General features: G+C 38.5%; 1 protein-coding gene across 8 annotated transcripts in view; it reads right to left on the bottom strand.

Moving 5' to 3' along the window:
- The window catches only part of LOC102159433 (uncharacterized), a 908,266-nt gene that overhangs the window by 687,251 nt on the left and 203,909 nt on the right, over nucleotides 1-17,106 (bottom strand). The window contains exon 1 of one of the 8 annotated variants that reach the window (XR_014831359.1): nucleotides 2,864-2,952. The exons of the other annotated variants lie outside the window; for them this stretch is intronic. The gene's annotated coding sequence lies outside the window, so the exon portion shown is untranslated. Of the gene's footprint in view, nucleotides 1-2,863; nucleotides 2,953-17,106 lie in introns of those variants that run through there. 8 annotated transcript variants of the gene reach the window in all.

The following is a 17,106-nucleotide window of genomic DNA, read 5'->3' as shown; positions in this document are numbered from 1 at the left end:
GAAAAGAAAATCATGGACTTGGAGAAGAGACTTGTGGCTGCCTGATGGGAGGGGGAGGGAGTGGGAGGGATCGGGAGCTTGGGCTTATCAGACACAACCTAGAATAGATTTATAAGGAGATCCTGCTGAATAGCATTGAGAACTATGTCTAGATACTCATGTCGCAACAGAAGAAAGGGTGGGGGAAAAAACTGTAACTGCAATGTATACATCTAAGGATGACCTGACCCCCTTGCTGTACAGTGGGAAGATAAAAAAAAATAAAAAATAAAAAAAAATAAAAATAAAAAAAAAAATACTCCTTCCTGGCTCCTCCCCTAGAGACTTTCACTAGTTGGGTCTGGGAAAGGGCCCAGGTTTCTTATTTTTAGCAAGTAGCTGCAGGTGAGTCTATCTCATTGTTAGCAAACCATAGAATCACTATTGTAAATAAGACATGTGGTGTTCCCCCTGTGGTGCAGTGGGTTAGGGATCTGGTGTTGTCTCTGGCAGCACAGGTTTGATCCCTGGACTTATGCCGTGGCTTAAGGATCCAGCGTGGCCACAGGTGCAGCTCAGATTGGATCCCTGGCCTTGGAACTTCCACATGCCATGAATGATAAAAAATAAAATAAAATGAGAGGTATAAATAAAATTCTATATGAGTTAAGAAAAGGAAGAGATCATTTTTAGTAAAGAGGTCAGAAAAAGTTTCTCAAAGGAGACATCCTGTTCTTAAAATCGGGTGGGATTTGACTCTAGCAAGATGTGGCGAGCCTTCCAGAGCAAAACTAGGAGTGAAAACAGAGTTAGGGTATGTGGTACAGAGTGCACCAATGCAGGTCACTCAATCAACCTGCAGTATTGAGTTCACCAAGTGGAAGATTTCAAATAGCAAATAAAGACATTGGAGCTCTACTATGAGACACTGGAGAGAGAGTGACCATTCCTGAGCCGTGACGTGATCAGAACCAGGCTTTTAGCACACTGGCTGCTCAGGACTGAAGCTGGGCTGAGGCTGGGCATAGGAGAATCACTGCAGATTCCAAAGCAGAGCCTGGGACTGATGGGCAGAGGGCTGAGTCTTTCTTTGTCTCAGCTTCTTCCTCAAAGGCAACATGTCCATTTGAAAATCTAGGTGCTCAAGTGATGTGGGATTTTCCAAGGTATGTCTTTTATGTCCTCCCTTCAGAGAGGCATTGTAAATGGCTACGTGGGGGCCCATAGCAATGGGATGATGGGGGTGTCCTTCCCCATTGCAGGTAAGCTCAGCTCTCACCAGCCACACAAACTCCAAGAAACTTAGATGGTGTCCTTGGGATTCTTTAGGGGCTTACCCAAACCTAATTTCTCTCAGAAGTTCCCCTTCTTTCCAAAACAGCATATTCTGAAGGCCAGCCCACCCACTCCAGAGTGGTCAGTACCAAACAGGGGAGTCATAGTCTTTCAAGTACACTCACAAAACACCCTCTCTTTTATTTAAGACAATTATTCATGTGACAAAAGTGTCTTACTTTTCTCCAAAGAGAGGACCTGGATGGATGGATGGATGGATCCATCACCCCAACCCTAATTAGAGTGTTAAATTCTACTTTCAAACTTCTTCAAACGCTAGCCCTTAAGTTGTGCCCCCAGCCACACCGAGTGGCCTCCCAGCACTCTGACTGCACCAGCTCCCTTTGTCAAGAATTATCCCCACCTAAGGGTCACCAGGGCCTCCCAAGGCCCCCATTAGCAAACTGCCTCCTCGCACTTTGGGGTCTGCCATCCTCAACACATTTGCTGCCTAAGTGATCGTGTTTGGCGCAGCACACCTCTAGACCAGTGTTGTTCCAGTTGTAATGAGTTTCTCATTCCTTTTAGTTCATGGTATTAGTCAGCAAGGCAGACTTCTCAAACACTGAAGTCCCACCACCTCACACAGCTTTAAACCTTTTCTCTTTAAACGGCCAATGAAGCTCAAGTGCTTTCTGAGAAGAGCGGGACTGGCCTGGATAAGGTGGCTTGATTAAGACCTGCATGTGTCCTGCAAGTTTGATCAGGATAATAACAAAGGAAAACTCCTGTTCTGCATACCAAGAACCCAGGGGAATTATAATGCGAGTGGGAAAGGAAAGGGAAGAAAAAACAAAACAAAACAAAACACTGAGTAAGGCACTTGGGGGAACAAAGGAATAATAGTTTCTCTCTTAAATTCTACATCAGCAGGATTAAAGATGCCTCCACGAGACCCAAATATACATAAATTTAAAAAAAATTGTAATTCATGTGCACTTAGACATTTTTGCCTCAGAAATAGCCGGCACAGCCGCCTCCCAGATCCCACGCATTCGCTGTGTACAGTACTTCTGTCACAGCTGAAAGGCATTAAGTAGTCCTGAAATAATACTCCGTGTTAAAGCTTTTATTCTCTTTAATACAACACACTCTCTTTTATTCTATCACAACCCACTGCTAGTCAGGATGTTTAAGGCATTCTCGGCGCCGCTGCAGACCCACCAGAGACCACCTAAGTTTTCTTTCTTAGTTAATGGCTCTGTAAAAGGGAAGCAGTCCCAACTTGCCCATCAGAATATACCAGCTGCCTTTTATTAAGTACCTACTGTGTTCTGGGCCTTTTATACTGCTGCTCATCCTTACACAAGCCTGCCAGCATAGTTTTATTATTCCACCCATTTTACAGATGAAGAGACTAAAATGCAGGGGCTAAATCGCTTGCCCAAAGCTACCAGCAAGTGTCAAAACCAAAAATTGAACCCAGACTGACCTAGTCCGTAGGCTTGCACCACCATGCTCCCCCAAATGACACAGGCATTAACCTGTTTCAGTTAACTGCATTCCCAGGTTTAAAAAGGACGGGGACAGAGCCCACATATGTACTTACATGCTTGGTCCTCATCAGTTAACTGCAACCTTTCTCCTGAGATCTCACTCTTCTGAACTTCATCATAGTAAACCACGATGCCTTCTCCCAGATTACTCCACTTTCACACTCATAAAATTGTCCTTCTATGGCCACCGTACAAATCCCAATCAGCTAAAGGGGTTGGTAAGTAGGAGCCTGGGATTGACCAGTCCCTCCATCACAGCTGAATATGATAAGGACTAACATTCAGTGGAAAACAGTGCTATAGAATTTGAGAAGGGTATTAAAACATCCCCCAAAGAGGTCACATTTGCCACCTGAGGCCACAACTATCACATAGCCAGTTTTATCATTTTACAAGGTCTTTAGTTTATAATACCAGGGAAAAAAAACAAGTATATAGTATTTTTTTTCCTAATCACTATTGAGACATGTTTTGCCCCATCAACTTAATAAAATCACAGAACTTTGTTCACATGCTAAACTACAGATCTGAGAAAATGTTAATGTGTTTAATTCTTGGTCAGCACTTGGGTTCTCCTTTAGCCACCATGCTACCGGAAGGTTCATCTACAGAAACCCCTCTTTAAACAAATTCGCTCCACTTTATAAAAGCCCTCTGAGTGTGGCGATTTACTGCTTACACCAGAGTTTGGGGAAGCTGGCCTCAGGGCTAGAGGGCAAGCTGGTTCACATTTGCTCAACTGCATGTTTGGGTTAACCAAAAGCCAGCTAATCAGAACCACCAGTTATTTAAGTAAACCCCTTCACTTCAGGAATAGATTCCTGAAGACCAAATAAAGCTTGCTTAACCAAGTGTGCTGCTCTCATTAACTCATTACCCTTGATGTTTGCTCACAAAAGCTGATTTCGTCAGACTAGTGGTTATTTAAGACAGGAGCCATACCCTAACAAACCTCATGATGACCAACAGCATTCACATGAAAGAGGCAGTTTTGCGTCAAGATGAGGCCAAAAGTGGAATGCTGGAGTCCTAGCATTTCCTGTGGCATCTTCACCTAACCTCAGGAGCTGCACCAGCAAAATATCCTGACCTTTGGCAGGTCAGGAGTTGAGACAGGGAAAAGCAGAGTCCAATTGCCTGCTTTCTCCTTAGGATGAGAATAATCTTTGGGGCAAGGGAAGGAAGGACAAGTGGAACAGAATGTGGTGTTTCTACTCTCCTTATCTTCTTTTGCCCACAGAATATCTCTTTTGCATCTTCTCTGATGATATACTATCCTTTCCTTCCCTCGTTCCTTCATTCTTCTTTCTTTCTTTCCTTCCTTCCTCCTTTCCTTCCTTCATCCTTTCCTTCCATATCTACTATATACCTAAGCAGTTTTCTAACTGTTGATGTGGTAAAGGATGGAGGAAAGGACAGTGATGAAGGAAATGCAGCCTTGGAATTAAGCTCTGGGAGACAAAATAAGCAGCCCACAGGAGGGAGTGTGCAGATCTATAGAGAGATGTGGATTTGAATCCCACCCAGAAGCCACAGATCAAGGAAAAGTTGTCTCTTTCTTCCATCCCTCCTACCTCATTCCTAACCTAATTGAGACCATACCCACCCTCAGAGACACTAAAGAACTAGATGTGAACTCAAATGGTTGTGGCTCATCCATGGTATAGTTATTAGCTGCCTCACATTTCCCTTATTTTTCACAGCAACCCCATACAGACAAATAAGCATAGAAGTTAGAGATATTTGGAAAGACTCAGCAGGAAGAACCCTGGGAAGCCTTCAGAGCAACGCAGTTTGGAGTCTGCTGCATGTGGAAGGAAATATGACACTCCCCCAGGAAAATGTTCTCCCAGGAAGCAGATGCCGGTTACTACCCAAAGGCAGGGCGGACAACTTGGTTTTTGTTCCTGCTGGTTTATTCATTGTTCTGATGTGATTTACAGCATTATTATGAGTCAAAAATGCCTAATGGTTGGGAATGAACTGGACTTTAAGGCATAAAAAATTTCTTGATGTGCTTGTTCAGCTGTGATTCCAAAAGAGCTTTGTTTCCCTGGAAAGAAGACTTGGAACTTCCCTGCAGTTAGAAGATTGAGCTAAAGAGCAATCAAGATTTCCCACCAAGGCATGGTCCCCTAAACCTCACTAATCCATGTGATCTGTGGCTAGTTAGCAACTGTGGAAGTAGGTGTACATAACAATACATCCAGCAAGGAGTAAAAGCAACATCGTTGCATTCTCTCCACTCCCACTGAAGCCTCATCACTTCACCCCTGGAATACTACACCTGCTAGTCTCTCTCGCCTTAGGATATACAGTAGCCCTGTAGCCAGATAAATAAGCCTCTTCCATCACATGGTCTCCCTGCTCTAAACATAAATTCCTGCTTGCTGAAGCAAATCTAAAGTCTATTATCTGGAGTTCCCATTGTGGCGCAGTGGAAACAAATCCGACTAGGAACCATGAGGTTGTGGGTTCATCCCTGGCCTCGCTCAGTGAGTTAAGGATCTGGCATTGCCGTGAGCTGTGTAGGGACAATAATTCCCCCACACACACCAATTTCTATCATTCTCTTCTTCCTTTTAAGTAATAGCATCCTCTTTTCTAAGCATATGAGTTCCATCTAGGGACTACATTTCCTAACTTCTATATGAGCATATTAAATTTTGCCAAATGTGACCTGAAATCAATTATACAACTCTTTTCATATCTTATTTTAAAAAGACATTATCTTAAATATTTGGAAGATTTCAATTCTGAGTAATTAATAGAACTAGCAGAGAGAAAAATCAATAAGGATATGGAACATTTTTTTTTAAATACTGTAAACCAATTTGACCTGATTGATATTAAAGCAAATAACAGTCAAGTGCACATTCAGTTCAGGTGCTTGCAAAACATTCACCAAGATAGACCACTTACAACTTGGCTATAAAACAAGTTCCAATAAAGTGCAAGGATTGCTATTATATAGAATATATTCTCAGACCATATGAGTATAATAAATCAATAAAAACCAAATATTTGGAAATTGACACATTTCTAAACAACCCATAGGTCAAAGAACAAATCAAAAAGAAGATTAGAAAGTAAGTTCACCTAAATAAAAATAAAACATAACAAAATTTGTGAGATGTTGCTAAAGTAGTGCTTAGAGAAAAATTTATAGCTATAAATGCATATGTTAGAGAAGGAGAAAAGACTAAAATCTATAACCTAAGATATCACCTTAAGAAGCAAAAAAGGAAGATCAGATTAAACCCACTGTATAAAAGGAAGTAAATAATATAGAATAGAAACAAATGTATCATAGAACAAGCAAAGAATAGAGAAAATCAAACCCAAAAGCTGGCTCTTTGAAAATGTCAATAAATTTTATAAACTTCTAGTTAGATTTATTTTAAAGAGAGAAATGGGTAAAACACAAATTACAACATCAGGAATGACACAAGGACGTGACTACATATACTAATATACTAAAAGGAGTGTACACAGAAGAGAATATTATTAACAACTTCATGACAATAAATTCAACAACTCAGATAAAATGGGCAAATTCCTCAAAAGAAATAAACTACTAAAATAGACACAAGAAGAGAAACAACATCTGAATAATCCTATATTAAAAAATAAATTTATGATAAAATAAATTAAAAAAAAAACTAAACTCCAGGCCCAGATAGCATCACAGGTAAATTCTACAAAATATTTAAGGAAGAAATAAAACCATCTTTCTACTGAGGATTTGCTAAAATACGCATAATGCAAGATCAAGGACCTGTCTTCCTTGATGAGGTGTCCTGTGGCATCATACACTAACCTGATGTATAGTAGGTGCTCAATATATAAATGCTGAAGAAAAAAAAAGAAATAAGACCATCTTTCAAAAGTGCCTCAAAAAATTTGAGGAAGAAACATGTCACAATTCACTGTATGAAGCCAGCATAACCCTGATACCAAAAAGATATCACAAGAAAAAAAAAAGAGTTTTATGATTATAGGCACAAAAAGCCTTTACAAAATATTAGTAAATTGAATCTCACAATATATAAAATTCATGTAGCTCTTACCTTAAAATGGTATTACATCCCAATAAACCCATTCTAAGTTGAAAATACCATAAGTTAAAATGCATTTAATAAATCTAACCTACCAAATGTCACAGCTTAGCCTAGCCCATCTTACACATGTTCAGAATGGTCACATTAGCCTAATCATGTAACAAAGCAAAATCATCTAACATAAAACCTATTTTATAATAAAGTGTTGAACATCTCACATATTTACTAAACACTGAAATTGAAAAACAGAATGGTGGGTACAGAATGGTGGTAAGTATTTCAGTTGTTTATGCTCCAGATCATGCAGCTCACTGGGAATCGAGGCTCATTGGCACTGCCCAACATCATGAGAGAGTATTGTACAGCATATCACAAGCTCAAGAAAAGATCAAAATTCAAAATTCAAATACATTTTCTATAGAATGCATATTGCTTTCATAAGTCAAACCATAGTAACTCAGGCACCATCTGTACTATATCATGTCCAAGTTGGAGAAGTAGGGTTGGAGCAGGGAATATCCCAGGAATAAAATGTAGTTTAAAATTTGAATATCAATCAGTGTAATTCAACACATTAACAGATTAATGAAGAAGACCCTGTATGATTATCTTAATATTTGCAGGAAAGGGATTTGAAGAATTCAATAACTTTTTTTTCTTTTTATTATTTTTTTATTTTTTGTAATTATTATTTTTAATAGTTATTTCCCCAGTACAATTTTTTTTCTACTGTACAGCATGGTGACCCAGTTACACATACATGTACACATTCTATTTTCGCACATTATCATGCTCCATCATATGTGACTAGACATAGTTCCCAGTGCAACACAGCAAGATCTCATTGCTAATCCATTCCAAAGGCAATAGTCTGTATCTACTAACCCCAAGCTCCCCAACCACCCCACTCCCTCCCCCTCCCCCTTGGCAACCACAAGTCTATTCTCCAAGTCCATGATTTTCTTTTCTGTAGAAAGGTTCATTTGTACCTTATATTAGATTCCATACATAAGTGAAATCATATGGCTTTTATCTTTCTCTTTCTGACTTACTTCACTCAGTATGAGAGTCTCTAGTTCCATCCATGTTCCTGCAAATGGCATTATTTTGTTCTTTTTTATGGCTGAGTAGTATTCCATTGTGTATATATACCACATCTTCCTAATCCAATTGTCTGTGGATGGACATTTGGGTTGTTTCCATGTCTTGGCTATTGTGAATAGAGCTGCAATGTACATGCGGGAGCATGTGTCTTTTTTAAGGAAAGTTTTGTCCAGATATTTGCAATAAACACTCTCAGAAAACTGGAGAATTTCCAGTTTGAAGGAATCTTCCTCAACTTTATAAAATAAAGACCTACAACTTATATCACACATAAGGGTGAAAAACTGAATGCTTTCTTCCTAAGATTGGGAATAAGCAGATTGCTGCTTTCATCACTTCTATTCAACATTACACTGGAGATCTTAACTAGTGTAATAAAGCAAGAAGAATAAATAAAAAGTATACATGCATACCTTGGAGATATTGTAGGTTTGGTTCCAGATCCTCACAATAAAGCAAATATTGCAATAAAGCGAATCACAGGAATTTTTTGGTTTCCCAATGTGTATGAAAGCTATATTCACACTACACTGTAGTCTATTAAGTGTGCAATAGCACTACGTCCTAAAATATGCATACCTTAATTTAAAACACTTTATTGCTAAAAAATGTTAACCATCATCTGACAACATCATGTTGCCATAAACTTTCAATTTTTAAAAATGCAGTATCTGCAAAGCACAATAGAGGGAAGCACAATCAAATGAGGAATACCTGTACAGATTGAAGAAGAAAGAGTAAATTATCTTTATTCACAGAAGTAAACTATCCTTAATTCTCATAAGTTTTATATGGAAGAGTCTAAAAGTTTTAATAAGAATTAATAAGTGAATTTAGCAAGTCTGCAGTATACAAATCCAATATACAGTATTGGCTTCATATGGAAGGAGATCAGAATGTGCCACTCCAAACAGGCAAGTTTGGCACAAGGATTATTTTGAGAGGAAGACACCTGAGAAGAAGCAAACACAGGAAAAGCTCTCTGCCCTCTTCTTATCTATCTAAAAGAAAGACATAAATTTGCCTTTTCGAAGATGTCCCTCATTCTCCCCCACACCAGAAAGATGACACCAATGTGTCTGCATAAACAAACCCTACTAACTCTTATCTTCTATTAGTTTCCTTATATATTTACTTCCCACATATACTGCCTCTAGAAGCCCAAATCCTTTTTCCTTTGTCTAATCACTCTCCACAATTTATCACCCTTTGCTAAAATGAAATATAAGGCCCCACTCTGCTACTTTAAGTTTCATTTCTTTTCTCTAAGCTCCTGTGAACATAAAGATATCAATAAATTTGTATTCCTTTTCTTTCATTAATCTGTCTTTGGTCCATTTAATTCACAGGCCCCAGTCACAAATATAGGGGGACAAATGAAAGTCTTTCTTCCCCTACAAAATAGGTAAGAAAAAAAGTTTTGAAACATATATAACAATACATTTAAAATAATAAAAACATGAAATACAGAGATAAATTTAACAAAGATGTGTATACTGAAAACTATAAAACATTGCTAAGGGATTTTAAGAGGTCAAATCTCTCCGCAACTGATCTTTAATCAGGGTAAAAACCCTAGCAGCATGTTTTTTGAAAACTGAAAAACCAATCCTAAAAATCATGTGGAAATACAGTGGACCTAGAATAGCCAAACAAATTTTGAAAAGGAAGAATAAAGTTAGGTAACAACACTATTTGATTTCAAAAATTACTATAAAGTCGCATATTTGAAATACTATAGTGTTTGTATAAGGTTGGACATGCATATCATTGAAATAGACCACATAAATATAGACAGTTTTCTTTTCAAAATGTGCCAGGGTAATTCAATGAGGAAAGAAAAGTCTTTTCAACAAATGTGGTAGAACGACAGGATGTCTGTATGGGAAAAAATTACCCTTAATCTTTACCTCTCAACATAAATAAAAATTAATTCAAAATGGATCATAGACCTAAATGTTAAAACTAAAATTATAGTATTTTTAGAAGAAAATATAGGGAAATATCTTTTGACATCTTGTATTATATAAAGATTTCTTAGGCCACATAAAGCATGAACCATGAAAAAAATCAATGAATTGGAATTCTTCAACATTAAAAACTTCAGTTCTTTGAAAGATCCCATTAAGGAGTTCCTGTCACGGCTCAGCGGTTAGCATACCCGACTAGCATCCAAGAGGATGCGGTTTGGATACCCGGCCTCACTCGGTGGGTTAAGGATCTGGCATTGCCGTGAGCTGTGGTGTAGGTCGCAGATGTGGCTTGGATCTGGCGTTACTGTGGCTATGGTGAAGGCCAGCGGCTACAGCTCCGATTTGACCCCTAGCCTGGGAACCTCCATATGCCACTGGTGTGGCCCTAAAGAGACAAAAAGACAAGAAAAGAAAAAGAAAAAGGAAAGATCTCATTAAGAAAATGAAAAGACAAGCTACCTTGGAGAAGATTTACCATACATATATCTATCTGACAGATCTTACATCCAGAATATAAAAAGAATTCTTATTTCTCAATACGAAGAAGAGAACCCGTTTTTTTAGTGCGCAATAGATTTTAACAGATATTCCACAAACAAAAACACGAGTGGCCAATCATCATATACAATAATGTTCAATATTACTAATCATAACATTGAATCACAATATTAATTATTGGGGGTATAAATTAAGGCAGCAATGAATATCACTACACAGCTACTAAAATAGCTACTGAAGATAGAGGATGATAATAAGAAGTGTTGGTGAGGCTGTGAAGTTACTGGAATTCTTACACTGCTGGTGAGAGTGTAAAATATTAGAACCATTTTTGATGATGGTGCAGCAGTCTCATGAAGCTTAATACATACTTATCACATAATCCAGCAATTCTACTTCTAAGTATTTTCCCAAGAGAAATGAAAGCACAAAAATACTTGTATACAACTGTTCACAGCAGCTCTTTTCTTAGAAGTCCCAAACTGGAAACAACTCGAATGTCCATCAATAGAAGAACGGATTTAAAAATTATAGTACATTTATAACACAGGCTACTTCACAACACTAACATGAAACTGAGCCAGCCCAGCAATGCACCCTATACCATATGCTTGTGTATCAGTTTCTTTTGCTCAGTATACTGTTTTTGAGATTCATTACTTTTGTTTTGTGTATCAGTAGATTTTTCATTTTTATCATTGTGTAGAATACTACACTGCTTAAATTTGAATCTTAGGCACCTCATTTGTATCACCCTAGTTCCAGCCTGAAAAGTATTCACGGCATCGTTCCATTTATGTGAAACTCTGGAACAGGCAAAATTAATCCATAGTGACAGAAAGCAGATCAGTGGCTGCCTCAGGCCAAGAGTAGATGGTATTTACTGCAAAGGGCTCAAGGGAACTTTGGGGAGTGATGGAAATATTCAGTGTCTTGATTGGGGTGATGGTTAAATGGGTATAAATATTTGTCAAAATCCATTAAACTGTATGCTTAAAATAGGTGCATTTTACTTTCTGTAAATTATACCTCAATAATGCTGATTCAAAAAAAAAAAAAAAAAAGTGTTGCTTATTCTCTGCTTTGTCTCTCTGGCCTTGCTGTGAGCTGGAGTGTGGAGGAGGGAAGGATAAGCCAGCTTTACTCACAGCAGAAAAACAAGGTAGAGGAATGAGGACTCTAGAAGCCCAGCATACCTCAAGGGCTGGACAATTGAGCCCTCCTTTCTTGTATGAGTCACTGCACTTTTGAGACACTATATAGAATATCTTAGCCTGAGCCCCACCTAACACAATTGCATATAATTGAGTATTTTTATCAAGTATTTTCCTGTGTGTGAGCCTCATCTATTCCAGATAGACTATAAATTCTTCATAAGGCAGGTCTAGAGAAAAATGAATCTTATTTCCCAAAACAGTCAGGACTTACAGGCTTATCAATTATAGCCACACCCCATGCTCTGCTCTCTCACCCACAGTGCCTCACCTAATTGAACCCTGAGAGATGGTCAATATGTTTTGGCTGGCTGACCGGAAATATTCTTCATCCTAGAACAATTAAGCAAATATTGGAGTCATTTCATGGTCTCCTGCTTTAAAAAAAAAGAAAAAGAGCAGAAAAGTTTTAAAGAACTGGCAGTACATATAGATAATTAAGAACACACTAAGAATATTATGAATTCTTAAAAAATGATTAATGATAATACAGAGAAGTTCACAGACTCCATATGAAACCAAAATAATCAATAGTTCAAGAGAAGAATGTGACTCGTTTATCAAAACACTACTTCAAAACACGTGCACACACACGCACGTACACACTGACGGAAATCAACTTAATTGATTTTGTTCATACTGCATAAATAATAACAACTCAATATCATTATTTCCACTAGTTTACTAGAATCTAAATTCACTTAGACTTTGGGAGGTTGGAAAACAAAGGTGACAAAGGCTTTTCCAAGGTAGTAGCAGTAGTTTTAGTATAATTTATTCCTCTAAACAAGTACAATGAGATGAAGGAAGGAAGGGTAAAAATTAGCATCATAAATGATGACTGGCTCCTTTTTGTTCATTGAGCACCTACTATGTGCAAGGCCTCATCCAAAACTCTAAACAAATGAAGACATGTGGGCTAAAAATAATCTTCACAATAGTCTCAGTTGCATGCTCAATTTACAGCAGGAGCTGTCAATTTTATCACTTTGTTTTTTAAATGGTGAATTGAAACTTCAGGGCTGGGAGACCCATATTTTTCTCAGAAGATGCTGCTCTAAATCTCTCTGTGGCACCCACCATCATTTCTAGAAACTCTTTCACTAGCTCTTTCATTTAACAAAATTCACTATAAAAAGCAGAGCATTTCTGCAGTTCCCTGGTGGCCTAACAGTTAAGAATTCAGTGTTATCACTGCTATGGCTTGGGTTCAATCCCTGGCCCAGGAAACTCTGCATGCTGTGGACACACACACACACCCCCCAAAAAAAGCAGAGCATTTCCTATTTTAGTCCTATCAAGTTTTGCTTTAAGAAAATTCAAATTTTAACCAAAAGATTTTTTAAATGTTTAACTTTTAAAAAGTCAGAAATAAGCAAAACTTAAGAATTCACTGATAGAAGACAGTCATTTCTATTCCTCCCTCCTACGAAAATGAAACGCCTACATCACCCATTATTACCCAACTTTGAATGAAGGAACCAAAACTGAAATATACAACTTGTCAGTTCTTAAAATATCCTGTTGTCTTTAGCCTCATTTCTTCATTTTATCTCTGAGAGTTCAAAAAAGGAAAAAAAAAAAAAAAAAAAAAAAGATCTACATTGGGTTAAACCATAGATATTGAGAAAGACTTTGCTTTCTTAGAGACATTCTAACTGTGCTCCCAGGTTGCCTACAATGCAGTCCATCTACTTGTAAAATGGAAACATAAGATGTAATTTCATTTTTTTTTTTACATTTTTTTTTTTTATTATTTTCCCACTGTACAGCAAGGGGGTCAGGTCATCCTTAGATGTATACATTGCAGTTACAGTTTTTTCCCCCACCCTTTCTTCTGTTGCGACATGAGTATCTAGACATAGTTCTCAATGCTATTCAGCAGGATCTCCTTATAAATCTATTCTAGGTTGTGTCTGATAAGCCCAAGCTCCCGATCCCTCCCACTCCCTCCCCCTCCCATCAGGCAACCACAAGTCTCTTCTCCAAGTCCATGATTTTCTTTTCTGAGGAGATGTTCATTTGTGCTGGATATTAGATTCCAGTTATAAGTGATATCATATGGTATTTGTCTTTGTCTTTCTGGCTCATTTCACTCAGGATGAGATTCTCTAGTTCCATCCATGTTGCTGCAAATGGCATTATGTCATCCTTTTTTATGGCTGAGTAGTATTCCATTGTGTATATATACCACTTCTTCCGAATCCAATCATCTGTCGATGGACATTTGGGTTGTTTCCATGTCCTGGCTATTGTGAATAGGGCTGCAATGAACACGCGGGTGCATGTGTCTCTTTTAAGTAGAGCTTTGTCCGGATAGATGCCCAAGAGTGGGATTGCAGGGTCATATGGAAGTTCTATGTATAGATTTCTAAGGTATCTCCAAACTGTTCTCCATAGTGGTCGTACCAGTTTACATTCCCACCAGCAGTGCAGGAGGGTTGCCTTTTCTCCACAGCCCCTCCAGCACTTGTTATTTGTGGATTTATTAATGATGGCCATTCTGACTGGTGTGAGGTGGTATCTCATGGTAGTTTTGATTTGCATTTCTCTTATAATCAGCGATGTTGAGCATTTTTTCATGTGTTTGTTGGCCATCTGTATATCTTCCTTGGAGAAATGTCTATTCAGGTCTTTTGCCCATTTTTCCATTGATTGATTGGTTTTTTTGCTGTTGGGTTGTATAAGTTGCTTGTATATTCTAGAGATTAAGCCCTTGTCAGTTGCATCATTTGAAACTATTTTCTCCCATTCTGTAAGTTGTCTTTTTGTTTTCTTTTTGGTTTCCTTTGCTGTGCAAAACCTTTTCGGTTTGATGAGGTCCCATGGGTTTATTTTTGCTCTAATTTCTATTGCTTTGGGAGACTGACCTGAGAAAATATTCATGATGTTGATGTCAGAGAGTGTTTTGCCTGTGTTTTCTTCTAGGAGTTTGATGGTGTCCTGTGGTATATTTAAGTCTTTCAGCCATTTGGAGTTTATTTTGGTGCATGGTGTGAGGGTGTGTTCTAGTTTCATTGCTTTGCATACAGCTGTCCAGGTTTCCCAGCAATGCTTGCTGAATAGACTTTCCTTTTCCCATTTGATGTTCCTGCCTCCCTTGTCAAAGATTAATTGACCATAGGTGTCAGGGTTTATTTCCGGATTCTCTATTCTGTTCCATTGGTCTGTCTGTCTGTTTTGATACCAGTACCACACTGTTTTGATGACTGTGGCTTTGTAGTATTTCTTGAAGTCTGGGAGAGTTATGCCTCCTGCTTGGTTTTTGTTTCTCAGGATTGCTTTGGCGATTCTGGGTCTTTTGTGGTTCCATATAAATGTTTGGATTGTTTGTTCTAGTTCTGTGAACAATGTCATGGGTAATTTGATAGGGATTGCATTGAATCTGTAGATTGCTTTGGGTAGGATGGCCATTTTCACAATATTGATTTTTCCAATCCAGGAACATGGAATATCTTTCCATTTCTTTACATCTTCTTTGATTTCTTTGATTAAAGTTTTATAGTTCTCAGCATATAGGTCCTTTACCTCTTTGGTCAGGTGTATTCCGAGGTATTTGATTTTGTGAGGTACAATTTTAAAAGGTATAAGATGTAATTTCAAAGTAACTACTAGCAAGGTTTCACACCTGTCACCTGTCCAGGGACACCCTCACAGGCACACCCAGAAATAATGTTTTACTGACTAATTGCATCCCCTTAGCCCAGTCAAGTTAACACATAAAATCAACCATCACAGGTAGTTTCCCATTTGGCTATTGTTTCCTACTGTGTGCTCCTCCTCAGTGGGGATTCCAAAAAAAGGAAAGTGATGGTGGGGATTCCAAACGCTTCCCCAAACCCCTAAGAGGCAGCATGAATTTCCCCTTCTTGTCATCCTGCATTGACCAGGCTGCAATGCAGACTCAAAACAATCTTATCTTTATATGAACAATACTCTATAAGTCTCAATTTCCACACACTCGGTCTCACCTGAATCACATACAACCCCATGCAGTTGATATAACAGAGATTATCAACTCTGTTCATAACAACAACACTAAAGCCAAGAAGAACTACCGACTAACACAGTGAGTTTATAGAAGGGACAGAACCGAAAAGCCGAGATCTATACCTAGTCAGGATATTTCCTTCCATAAACTACCAGAGTCTCTCAATGTTCACTTGCTTCTAGAAGGGACAAATGAAATATATTCAGGAAACACGTAAAATGGGAGGTTTGTAAATATTCGATCATAAGAAGATTGGGCAAGTGTGTGTCTGTGTACACACCTATGTTGACGAAGGATCAGAACATAAAAGAGGTATACACCAAAGAAAAGGGGGAGGGGGTATACACCATTATTTGACTTAGCACAGTTTTAGTGGGTCTTATTTTTTTTGCACATTATTCCAGAACTAAACTTGTCCAGTCCCCTGCCTTTTGGAAACCTGCACATAACCACCTTCTGTTGACTCTTCTCAGTTTAACCCAAGGGCTCCCACCAGATTCGCACCCATAGGAAATAAACACAAACACTGCCATATACAGTCAGTCATAGGATGTCCTAGATTTCTTTTCTTCCATAGACAACACACTTTTAAAGCAAAAAGGCTTTGTTCCTAGTAATAAAAGTTCACTTGTTGATTTTTTTCTCTTCTCCAATTTCTTATAATGTGCCACTTGTAAACTGGAATTGTACAATTAAACTAGGGCATGCCCAGAACCAATAAAAGAGAAGATAAAAAGGAGATCATCAGGTAGCCTCACCGGTTTAAAAAGACAAGTCAGGGACTTCTCATTGTGGTTCAGCGGAAACAAATCTGATTAGGATCCATGAGGATGCCGGTTCGATCCCTGGCCTCGCTCAGTGGGTTAAGGATCCGGCATTGCCGTGAGCTGTGGTGTAGGTTGCAGATGCAGCTAGGATCCCAGGATTGCTGTGACTGTGGTGTAGGCCAGCAGCTGTAGCTCCAATTTGACCCCTAGCCTGGGAATTTCCATATGCCACAGGTGTGGTCCTAAAAACCAAAAAAAAATAAAAAAATAAAAAATAGACAAGCCAGCCTTAGCATGGTTGGTGTAGAAATCTACCTAAAATTTCAGGACAAAAGCAAATACCTACTGTGATAAAATAAAAACAATTTTGGCTCAAAATCATAAAATCACTGGTTATTAATAGCAACAGTCTACACACCAAGTACAGCCAGGCTGTAGATATGGAGCAAAGGGACAATAACAACCACATTAAACAGACTCAGCAGGTAATGGAGCTTCAATCAGCTGGAATGAAACCAAATTAACCTCCCAGTTTATTCCCAAAGAGAGACTTCGTTTGCCAAGTTTCTGGCATGACAGATGCTGCCAGGGATCTCTAGCAAACCAGTATAAGTGCTGACAGACTCATTAGATTTGGGCTGGCTGTCAGACTCTGCTCTAATACCAAGGGTATGTGTTCCATTTGCTC

Source organism: Sus scrofa, chromosome 16 (genome assembly GCF_054392235.1).
Source record: "Sus scrofa isolate SSC_HxYL_T2T_F1_AM1 chromosome 16, Sscrofa_HxYL_maternal_Yorkshire_Landrace_v2.0, whole genome shotgun sequence".
Classification (NCBI taxonomy): domain Eukaryota; kingdom Metazoa; phylum Chordata; class Mammalia; order Artiodactyla; family Suidae; genus Sus; species Sus scrofa.
Note: the sequence above shows the minus strand (reverse complement) of the source record. Positions and strands in the feature narration are given on the sequence as shown.